The sequence below is a fragment of the Ornithodoros turicata genome, chromosome 1 (genome assembly GCF_037126465.1).
Source record: "Ornithodoros turicata isolate Travis chromosome 1, ASM3712646v1, whole genome shotgun sequence".
NCBI lineage: Eukaryota > Metazoa > Arthropoda > Arachnida > Ixodida > Argasidae > Ornithodoros > Ornithodoros turicata.
In genome coordinates this window covers 19,962,661-19,974,869 of record NC_088201.1, presented here as the reverse complement: position 1 = coordinate 19,974,869, position 12,209 = coordinate 19,962,661, and the positions used below count along the sequence as shown (strand labels likewise).

Here is a 12,209-nt window from a genome sequence, read left to right as displayed (position 1 = left end):
AAGATCCGCACGTTGCTTCATCTGCAAAAACTGCATCAGGCCTGGAACCCGAACATTATACAGGGTGATTCACGAACCATGTCATTTGGTGTTTATAAGAAAACGGTAGAACGGAAAAACATGCGGTCAACGGCTCCCGCGCGAAATTAAGTTTGTCATCTTCAAAAAATACTTTTGTCGAATTTCAATTGCACTAAATTGGAATTTCTGAATTGAACACTGAAATTTGCCTAGTCAACATAACGTTTTTTTTTTTTTTTACAGAATCAGGAAGCCCGTGGCGAACTTAGTCGAATACACCGGAAGCCGAAATCTCTAATGCTACAGAGAGTGCAAAAAAAAAAAAAAAAAAGATTGCGAAAATCGGCTTTTTCTGACGCGCGTATTTCAACGGCGCACGAAATCGGCCGCAAAGACGCGATGAGAGGAGGACATGCTCCTGCCCTGTACCATTAGGTCTCTTCGATTAGAATTGCACTCCTTGAACCAGTTCCGGGCGGTGCAGGGCCAGTTCTGAACTAGCGCAGCACTAGGCCAGCTCCAGTTCAACGGTGCAACACTAGTGCCACCGCGAAACGAATATCGAAGTGCAGCGCTAGTGCAGGCCTTCTGCTCTCCGCGAGTCTTAACACCGGCACGGATTGTAAGAATGCGTGTGACATTTCAATCACATGTGCATTGCTGTTTTTTTTTTATTTCGCACACAATTAACTGTTCAACAATTGCGCAAACAGCCATGGAACTTGTGGATTCTGACAGCGAGGACGAAGAATTCGACGACCTGGTAACCGTGATAGCGTTGAATCTTCTGCGAACTGACAGGAACCGTGTACCAATGTACACTGAAACTGTAGTGAATCGTTATTTCGACTTCGAATTCAAACGTCTCTTCCGGCTCTCTTGGGGTACGTTCGAGAATTTGTTTCGATAATATTATTTGCCTTGTGTCGTCTACTGCCATTGCCGCCATTACTCTGCACTACCGTTGAACTGACCCCTGCGGGAGTGCAGAGTTTCCTTACACTAGGGCTACACTTGGCGTGCACTCGTTTGAAACGAACGAGACGGTGCAGGGGGCGCTCGGCTGCACTGGCGAAACGAACGGGTGGGTGCAACACCACCGGAACTGGTTGAGGCAGTGCAGGCCTAATCGAACGTACCTATTGATCCATGTAGCCTCAGATTATTATCGCGATGTCTCTTCCTTTCCCTTTCCTCTTGTTTTTTGCAGTGTTCTGTCTATCATCTGGGCATGGGCATGCCCTCCTCTCATTGCATCTTTATTGATCTTTCGCGGTAGAGGGAGGCGAAAGGGAGCCGGTCCTTCATATTTGGAGAAGGGCCCTTCGATAACGCGGTCCGCCCCTGGGTGGGCCGTGTCTTTGAACGCGCGGCCGATAACAAGGTCGTCGGGGCAGTACCGCTTGCGGTGCTGTTCCGGGAAGATCTTTTCTTGATCTATCGCATCTTTATGGCCGATTTCGTGCGCCATTGAAATACGCGCGTCAGAAAAAGCCGATTTTCACTGTTTTTTTTTTTTTTTTTGCACTCACTGTATAATATATAATTGGGTGTTTCTGGGTATAATTGGGTATAATAATCTGGGTATTGGGTAATCTGAGTAATAATAATTGGGTATAATATAATCTGGGTATAATTGGGTGTGATTCTGTAAAAAAACGTTATGTTGACTAGGCAAATTTCAGAGTTTAATTCAGAAATTTCAATTTATTGCAATTGAAATTCGACAAAAGTATTTTTTGAAGATGGCAAACTTAATTGCCGCACGGGAGCCGTTGACCGCATATTTTTCCGTTTTCTCATAAACCCCAAATGACATGGTTCGTGAATCACCCTGTATATGGAAGGGATCGTGAAGCACGTACTAGCTCTGTGTTGGAGCACGTTGTGGGCTGACTTGACACTGCAATTATCAGTAGGTTATCGGCAGACCTGTAAAATGAATAAGTACAACAAACCCAACTTTTGTAATTGATTACACTCTCAGTCATTAATTACTTCTTGGATCACTTTCGATATTATGTAATATGTACCGCAATTACTTTTACAAGTAATTTGTCATGCATTTGGAGTGACTTTGGAATTACTTTGCATTTGTGCGGGATGCAACTTCATTTTAAATCCTGAACCATTTTGACCATGTACCCTATTTTTACCTACGTTCACGGAAGACAAAACGTGGCATTAAAGGATTCACCAAATATATATGTGATGCTTTTTTGTGCAACCTCAATTTAGGCATGTTCTTGTTTCTTGCATGTTTCTAGTCATCGTACTCGACTAATCGTGTCATTTGTCTTTTCAATAAATATTTTTTATACTAGAAGAATAACGTGATGCATCAAAATTATGTAGTGAAATTAATGTCGGTCGGTGTAACTCAATTACACGGGTCCTTCAAGGTTGACCAAGACTTTTGCTCGAGAAAAATCAGTGAGTAAGTGTAATCGAATAAAACTTTCGGAGGACGAAGAGCAATCCTTCTCGGTCAGCGACATGTGCAGCACGTGCAGCAGTGCACGTGTAGCAGCGGCAGCTATCATGGCGGCGAGCAGTGTTTCTATAGCTGTGGAACAGCGATGCATAACCTTGTTCCAAGTTCCTTGTGAAGGAGAACATCAAATCAGCTGAGAGTTTTTAAAAAATACAGGTACAGTATGGGCAACAAACGATATCAAGGGGAAGCCTGTATGAATGGTGCAGCCAGTTTGGCGAACGGAGGGATATGGTAACGAATGAACCACATGGACACGTCCGTGGTTTCGCCCGACTGCAGTCACGCCAGTGAACATCGCAGGCATTGACCAAGCCATCCTCGAGAACCGGTGAGACACAGTTCAGGACATTGCAACCCAGCGTAATATTAGTGTCGGCACTGTGGAGACAATCATTCACGAGCACTTACTGTTCCGCAAATTTTGTGCAAGATGGGTCCCCCGGTTGAACCGGCTGAACCGGTTGCAACACGAGGGGGACGAATTTTTGCGATCAGTCATCACATGTGATGAAACCTGGATGCGCCATTTCATCCCAGAGACAGAAAGCAGCGGCATGGAATGGCGACATAAGGCTTCCCTGCTGCCAAAGAAAAGCAAGATGCAGCCGTCTGATGGAAAGTCAATGGGAACTGTCTTCTGGGACAAGCGGGGTTTCATCCGTGTGGACTTCAGCAAGGGGTCACGATTAATGCCCAGTACTACTCCACGTTGATAAAGGGTGCCGTGCGAAATGCAATTCGCAACAAAAGGCCTGGGATGTTGTCCGGAAGGGTAACTCTTCTTAATGACAATTCAAGGGCCTGCAAGTTAGATTGGCTACCCAAGTACACATACGTAGAAAAAAAAGAAAGGACACGGGAACGGCGGTAACCCGAAGAGTTCCGTAGAAAGAAGACAAAGAGCCACAGTCAGAGCTAGCAGAGAGTCAAACACAGTGTGAGTCACAACACAGTGTCACGGTTGTCGGTCACAATCATGAGGCACAACGTAAAGACGCAGTAGTCCCGTAGTCCTGACGCATAAGAAGTCACAAGTTATAAAGCACTGATTAACTTGGTTGACTCAAGAAACCGCAGCAGAGCCTGCACTACGATCGCTTGGTGGTGTGCTGGCCAAGGAACTAAAATTCTCGCAGCGTCAAAAGGGCAGGCATGCAGACGAGCAAAGTTCACTTCTAGGGCCTTGCGATTGTCAGCATATTTCGGGGGAGGATGTGTTCCGAGTCTTCTATGACCCCACATTGGCCGCTGTTGGAAGAAGCACACTTGCCCAGTTTGTGCAGCCTATCTCGACATTCTCCTCTCCCCAAATCTGTGCACCAAGTGAGCGCTATAGGGAACGTTCAGTCGAAGCCTAATTAAGTTACAATGATGATGACTTAATTGTAACTGTAATTTAGTTACTTTTATGAACATATAGTTGTACTTGCAACTTAATTACTTCATAAAAGTACCTGTTTACAAATCTGGTTATCAGTATGCACTTGTGTAAGCTAATCAGAACCCTAAACCAAACCAGTCATATATTATATACGTTCAAGTACACGTGAGGATTTATGGCACACATTAGCGTTTAACGGCAATGTAATGGCGCGATTAATGCTCGAGTCCCATCTAACGTATCACAGTTAGATAGTAACCGGGTGACTGCTGCCGAAAAAGAAAAACATATGACGCCCTTAACGGGGTTTGCTACAAAAACGAGTACCGACTAGCGAGTAAACAACAACAACTTTATTATTAGCGAGTAGCGTTCGATTTACTTTACTCTTTCTTTATATCATCGTCCTTTCTTCTGTAGTCTGCTTCTGTATTACTCACCTTTTCCTTTTCTTTTTTTCTAGTAACGTAGCTGCAGAGGTTAAACGAACATATGAGACAACCACAAACTTTAAGCCTCACCAACGCCCGAGCAATGCAGTTTTTCAGTTCGATTTTCTTTTTTTTTGCGACGGATAGGAACGAATCCTTGTGAGTGAAATCTGTAAGCTCTTTCTTGCATGCGATCTGCGGCCCATTACAGCTTTATCCCTTTCTGACTCTAGACCACAAAAGTTTCTCTTTCTCTCTCTCTCTCTATATATATATATTTTCTTTCGTGATTTGCAATAGCTGCCCCTCAATTGATTTGCCTCTTGTACAGTTATCCTAGATAAAACGACGAATGTCAGTGCACATGTTGAAAACTCCGAGGTAGCATATCAATCTACCCAGGCTGACAGGAAAGTACTAAATTTGGTTGCAATCAACATGCAAGGATCGAAGTCGAAACGTTACATTTTGCTACTGCGCGGGGTATTGACGGCAGTGGAAAGGTCAGCCAAATGGGTTCATGTCCGCACGCATAATTCACTAAAATTAGATCTGTGTTTCCTGCAGCGCATGCATGAGTGCTGCAACAGGAAGCATGCGCCTTGATGCAACCGGATGGATATTTCAGTTGCGCTCGACCGTATTTTTATGGGTCTTCAAGCATAAGCACCGCAACCATATGACGTGCGTGTCTGCAGTGCGTTTGAACGTGCAGTTAGAACGTGCAGTTAGAAACGTAATGATACATTGCACGGGAAGCAAACAAACGAAACGATGAATGTGGAACGCAAAATTGCAGGTTAATCGGAGTAAGGAAGTCATATTCAAAGCAGCTTGTGCTTTCTGACCAAAAATGTATTGCGAAAGGTATAACGTAGCCACCGATGCAGTCTCTTGGTGCCCCAGTACGCCTTTTTACAGTAACTTCACGACGTCCATGCATTCGCCTCAGTACATGGAAAAAAATTTGAAGATCTGCAGTGGAGTATGCATCAAACCTGGCACTCCTTATGCGAAGGATGGATAACTGGAAAGCAGTGTCCGTAATTCAGATTTATAATTCAACAGTCGCATTTTCACTAACTTTGAACCTCACGGCTGTATAGAGGCCATCGACTTATAAGTTTGTTTGCAAAAGCGATCAGCATAATGATTCAGCTTGAGTTTGTTACCTTGTATAGCGCGATTATTGTTTGGATGTTTCTGCGTTTCTGCGCGTGTCATCGATAATCCGAAACCGCTGTTGTGGAAATGCATGAATGACCAGTCACCGCGTTAGTTTCGCATGTCTTCCATTTTCATCCGTTTTTATTTCCCCACCATATCTCTAACGTACGAAATGATCGTAAGTACCACTACTATGCAGTTTGGATAAAGTTTCAAGCACAACAGCAGACTCCTAGGAAGCCTTTATTGAGCGGCAGCTCGTGATGCCCGATGGGTACAGGGACCTTGATGGACATCCAAAAAAGTCACAAGAGCTTGTGGCGTGGAGATGGTCAATAGTTTACTCTGAACGATGTTCTTTAAGACTCGGAGGATATCCATCACGAAGAAACCAGAGCCCTGACATGAATGAGAGAAGACGAAAGTGCATACAACAACAACTCTATTGTGTTGCGGTGTCTGGCTCCAACAGGTTTCCCGATGATGGATTTCGTCTCCGAGTTCGATCAGCTTGTGGCATCATCGTGGTCGGCATGCCTCACGAGTGGCAGTCGTTCGGACAACCGTGTCGTTCTCTGGTCAACGTAAAGTGCCTTGTTTGGTGAAGCCTCAATGAAACCGTAGGAACCGTAAAATTTGTTTTTCCAAACCATCCTAATTCGAAACGTACTTGGGGGTGTAAACGTTTCACTGTTGATCCGTCGGGATACTGTGGAATAAAAATGACGCGAATATTTCATGATGGCCAAAAACTTTTAATATGCAACAGGAGGCAGAAGGTTTCAATGCGCACCAACCTTGGGGCACGTAGCAACAGGCTACTGGTATGTTCGAACAATTGGGTATTGCACAAGGCAGAAATCAGGAATTTACCGTGCAGTCATGGCAAACGTATAATACGTCTTTGTTACTACAATCCCAATGTGGAAACCTTGCACTGAGCACACTCCTGGTTCGGTTCGTACTTCTCATGTCACACCAGACAGTAATATTCCATGAAGTCATCCACAACAGTGCTCAATCTTTGCTGCGTATTGCTTTTCTCTGCGATGTACGTACAGACCACATTTACGTTTCGAAGTGGAAGCACGTGTTGCAATTACCCCATAGCGGGATGGCACCGGTAAACGCGTTTTGCCACCGAAGGAGACGCCATAAGTTACTAGAGTTCGGGAAGTTAAGACTGCGAAAGAGGGACCTACAAGTACGTCCCAACTATCGTGCTTCTTGGGCAAGCATTCTCGAGCACACAGACAATAAGTGTTGCCAGAGAAATTTGCTTTTGAGGCCAGGAACCACGTTTTGTTGTCTCGGCGGCGATCCTCTCTACGCAGTACCGTAAGTGTGGAACGATGCTACCGTCTAAAGGTGGAGGTGCTTGCGCCAGAAGGGGACCAGAAAAATTGACTGTTTCAGTCTACCCCGCGTTTCAGTGTGCCCCCTTTCCCCTACTACAATCACATAGTAATCTAGGATGCTTGTAGTAGCATTTGCGGTGTATCGATTTTCCTGAGAATTGCTTCCCTTTACATTAAATGCTGAAGATGTCCCCTGTCCTCCAAAGCACGTTGTTTCTGCCGATTTGCTGGAACATTGTGTTTGTGTCGATACCGTCGATTTCGTCGTTTGTAATGTTCTCCTTCAAAGAGGGCAACGTTCTTCTGTTACTCGACGTCAACGATTTTATATTACTCGATATATCACGGTTTAATTCGAACTATTTTAATTCATGCGCATGAATTATGCACAGCTTGCGACATACTTGTCTGGAATCGACAGCTTACGGTTTATCCTCTTTGAAATCTACAGGTGTTGCAAAACTATTTCTGGAAGACACATTTTTGCAACACTTGTAGATTTCAGACAGGATAAACCGTAAGCTGTCGATTCCAGACAAGTATGTCGCAAGCTGTACAAAAGGACTTTGAGGACAAAGCGTGAAATGCAGCACCCACTTTGTGACATTCACTTAGCCCCATGCATTTCGTCCAGACTAATGGTTGTTGCATCTCATTAGTCCCAAAAAGGAGTAAATTTGCTCATACAGAGTAAATTTAGTCGTCTGTGATGCTACAACCCCTTTTTTCTTGAAGTGTAGCATATGAAACCCGTTGGCATGCATCAGTCACACTCTACCCAGCATATTTTAACTTTTTCGTACAGTCGGTAATTTGGGTAGGTGTGAACCGTTATATTAGCCAAATTTTTGAACGGTTCATTTCCGGTTCAGCACCGAGATGGCGTCAACAGTTTCGGTTCGGTTCAGTTCAGCTCTGGTTCGGCTATTTATAACGGTTTTCGGTTCAGGTTCGGGCTCGGTTCGACTCTCTGCCAGAAAGTGCAACTAGAAAGTGCAACTAGCGCGTGAAATGACCGCCTATTGCGCAACGGAGGGAAGCAACCAATGCGAAGACAAGAAAATAGCGGCTACGTTGCTCGCCACAAAGTCTCAACCCGAAGAACGTAACCAATCGACAGAATTGATGAGTGGGCGATCGCGGCAAGATACGAAGCGATGCCCAGCATTGCAGTGGGCTCTGTAATGAAAACGTGCGCGCCACTCGAGAACATGAAATGAGTTTGGATAATCGGCATTCATAAAATATGTGCTGAATGGTTTCACCTTGATCGCAAAAACAACATGTAGAGAGGGTGGTCACACCCCATCGACGGACCCGCTCAAGACATGGCAGGGCATCCCATCAGACCTGCCACATGAAATCATGACACGAACCGGGTAGGTTTCGAAATAATCCATCTCGAAAAGGGCAACGACGACGCCGAACACGCGTGCACACCACATCATTTGCGAGAGCAAGACGTTCCGAAAGGTGCACTGCTGGCACATCTAAAACGTCGCGGTCTCGCTAAAGAGGCTCGATCTGACGGTGAATGCAACGAGGTAAGCGTGCAGTTAGCGCGCCTGTTCAGCTGGTATAAGAAGCCTACTTGTACTGGTAAGAAGCGAATACTTTAAATTAATTTTATTGAGCGTTATTTTCTGTCCCTGTCTTTATTTACGACCTATTTACGGCACATTTACGACTCGCGAGCAGAAAAAGGGGTTTTGTTGGCTACCGGTACATTCCCTACATTTTACAACTGACATAAATACATAGACACATACCGATAAGCTCATCACGCTGCATTTTTAAGCTCCTTGAGTTATGCGAAAACTCGAAGTAATAGCAATTAACATGCAAATTTCTATGGGAGCCAGGCAATAAAGCACTGACGCCCACGTTTTGCGCTTAAACTCAATGGACCATTACGAGGAAAACCTCCAACAAAATACGAAGTACGGTGCAGAACTTGTGCTTCTCTTCTATTACTTTTTCGCTTCTTCGTGTTGTAAAGTTCGTGTGCGAGACATGGGACTTACAAATCGATTGTCTCGGCATCCCCGCGGTAAAAGCTTGCTAGAGGCCCCACATAAAGCGCTCGGCAAGTCCAGCTTACACCGATGCACGGGTGGGCGAAGAGCTCTCATCCTCTTCGGGCAATCTTGTCTGAGCGTCCGAGCTATACTCGCTCGTACTCCGCCATTGTACGCCATGTATCCAGTTTATGCCATCATAAGGACTGTATTTTCAGTGTAGCCCGCAAGTAGGCTGCGTGACGTTGTTACCTTGAGTAAGCTATGATTGCAGGCAAACACAAGCATTCACAGTATCGATACGAAGCGATTCGAAGATCACGAATCAATTCAAGCGATCAATCAATTCACGATCAATCAATCGATAAAGCAATCAATTCACGAATCAATTCAAGAAGCGAATCACGAAGCGACTACCGATAGTACTATAGATAGTTTTTACACTATCGATTGTTGACTATCGATAGTGTTGGAAAACTCTCGATAGTTTTACTATACTTGACTATTGATAGTACTGTTCTTTTGGTTTTCTTTACTATCGACAGCTAGATTAGGTTGTTCTCACTATCGATGCTTTCGTTCCAGTCTTCGTTTTCGCACTGGCACAGTGACAACGAAAACAGAATCACATGCGACACAAATTCTTTCCGTATAGCTCTAATCTATGAATGATGCACTGCAAGCAGCGAAAGGAGATGCTCACCATAAAATCGTACGCGCTCGTGGGACTACAATGCCAGTCAATCAAGCGCAGAGAGTATCACGTGACCTTGTGGTTGGAGCGTCATGAGAAGCTCAATGTCAGCGTCCGATGGAACGCTGCTCTCAGTTGTGTTGTGAACTTGTGGGAGTGAGGCATTTTCTTTTTCTATTTTTATCTACTGCCCGCTAGTTTCCAGATAGCCGACTATGGATAGTATACTATCGATAGTACTATCGATATTTTTCTTACTGTCGGAAGTACTATCAATAGTTTTCTTACTATCCATAGTTCGATTCTCATACGACTATTGATAGTACTATCGATAGTTTTGCATCACTAATTCACAGGCGTTTCGTCGAGATTTCCGCCCACAGCGCCCCTAAAGTATACATATCTCTGCTCTTGACGCCAAACTGCACCGCATAGCACGCTCCTCGCCAACCATAGTCTCGAATGATATCGTTATCTGCCCTGATTTGTTGAAAACGAGAGGCGTACGCCTTTTTTGTGACAATTATGAACAGCATAAGTGTCACAAAAAAGGCGTACACCTCCCGTTTTCAACAAATCAGTGCTGATAACGATATCATTCAAGATGCTGGTTGGCTAGGAGTGTGCTATGCGGTGAAGTTCATTTTTACGAGTGTGTGTTCCAAATTTAGAGTGAATTCACATTACGTATACGTGACAATCCGAGGTTTTCCACAGGCGCCATGAAGGGAGTGTGAGTCACGCTGTGACGCGCGTTGTGCGTCGCGTTTTGCGCCTGCATTGGCTGCAACAACAGTTACTATCACTATCATAATAGAGATTACATTTCGCGTACCCGCACCGCTTGCACACTCCTTCGATGGTGGTCCGCTAGGAATGTCTCGTATAGTCAGGGAAAACGCTCTGCTTTACATGTTCAATCCTTTATGGCTTAGAGTGCACATAAAGTCCTGCGGTGGTTGTATTCACGAAAACATGAAAGAAAACACTTTCAATGCCTGTAGAAACTTTTCGTTCGAAACGTGTCGAACCGTTTACGACACACTAAAAAAAAAAGGAGTAGTATCTCATTTTAGCCCATTTATCTCATTATCCTACAAGTAAAACGATATCACGAAAAAACGTCAAAACTGGTTGATCAATGCTCACTCTTGTAATCAACTTCTCAGCTGGCTGAATGAGCAGTGACCGTATTAAAGGATGATCAGCGGATCGCCCCCAAGACGTGCTCACAGACTATCTATCAGACAAGGCATGTACTTATCTTAGTTTGGAAGAGCCTACGTCTTACTCATAATTACTCTTTTGCCCCGAAGCAGGCTGTCGTAATGACAGATCGAAGAAGCGTCATCCGTTAACCATCTTTCCGCTCGGGGCTACCCGGGGAGGCTGCCTACGTTTTCAACATGAACACGTTGACCTTCGTGGCCTTTGTATAACATAACATACACGTAAAAGAAGACCTTATACTTTTATCATCTGTGTGACAAACAATGCATTCACATTTTCTTATACCGATGTGTATCAATGCACCACATGCACCCCCACTTCATGTGACACTCTTCAGACACACACGAAATCTGTTTTGAGTGTAGCGTTTAGTATAAAGAAGTACCTTGTACACTGCTGGACAAAAGTTTACGGAACACGATCTGGCGCATTCCCTCTTCAGAGTGACACGCAAACAGCGAATGGGACCGTATAGACTTACAAACACGTGACTGGGTTACCTAGGCACATGTGTGTAAGTCCGTACGATCCCATTCGCTGCTACCGTGTCACTTGCAGGAAGGTGCGTCGGAGCGTGTTCCGTAAACCTTTGTCTGTCTAGCACTGTACCATGCCTGTATTCTTATACAATCCTCGACTCGACGGTCCACTAGAGCTGCTGCTCGAGACCGATTTTGTGCCTCAAAAATCGACCTTGACTCTAAACTCTTTTTTTTTTATTGCGTGTTAGCGCCGCGAAGCAACTGTGGCTATGATCGGCGTACAGATGTGGACAGACGGAGAGAGCACTGCAGGAAGGAGAGGGGCACAGGGGGATTAGTATGCGTCCTAGGCCGACTTCAGGGGGAACTGTGGCGACATTCGTCTGGAAAGTATTCATCTTAGTCGTTTCTGTGTGGCTTAACGCCTTGTGGCCCGGTGCCCTTTATATGGACGGGGTCTTTCGTAAAACCCCTGTGCTGAACACTTTAGCCGATATGGCATCCAACTTTATGCGTACTCATTACAGTTCATGATTAGATGGCAGTATAGAATTATTTTATTTTTTCAGTCTGGTATCGAAAAGGACGGTCGCCGTAGTTGAAGCGAGTAGTAGTAGTAGTCGCCGTAGTAGACTATAAATAGCGTTGTTTGTAGCGTAAGTAATAGCGTAGCGGAGCGAAACATTTGTTGGGCTGTTTTCGAAGTCCAAAAAGAGCCACTCGCACCGAGGATCGTGGATCGATAAGATTGGGCGATCTAAAATAGGAACGCCAATGAAGCTTGCAGAAATGAGCAATCGTTATTGGCACGTGGTTCAGAGAGCTAACATTGCATCACCGCGACCGGATTCAGCCGCATGACTCGGCGATATACCCAGCCCGCGTTCGCAGTGGAGTGGATTCGCAATACGCAGGCTCGTTGCTGTTGCG

General features: G+C 44.9%; 1 protein-coding gene and 1 long non-coding RNA gene across 2 annotated transcripts in view; one reads left to right on the top strand and one right to left on the bottom strand.

The window, feature by feature from the left end:
- The window catches only part of LOC135377598 (probable G-protein coupled receptor No9), a 344,006-nt gene that overhangs the window by 197,439 nt on the left and 134,358 nt on the right, over positions 1-12,209 (bottom strand). The window lies entirely within an intron of this gene.
- LOC135377599 (uncharacterized) overlaps positions 1-12,209 on the top strand; it is a 143,046-nt gene that overhangs the window by 121,420 nt on the left and 9,417 nt on the right. The window lies entirely within an intron of this gene.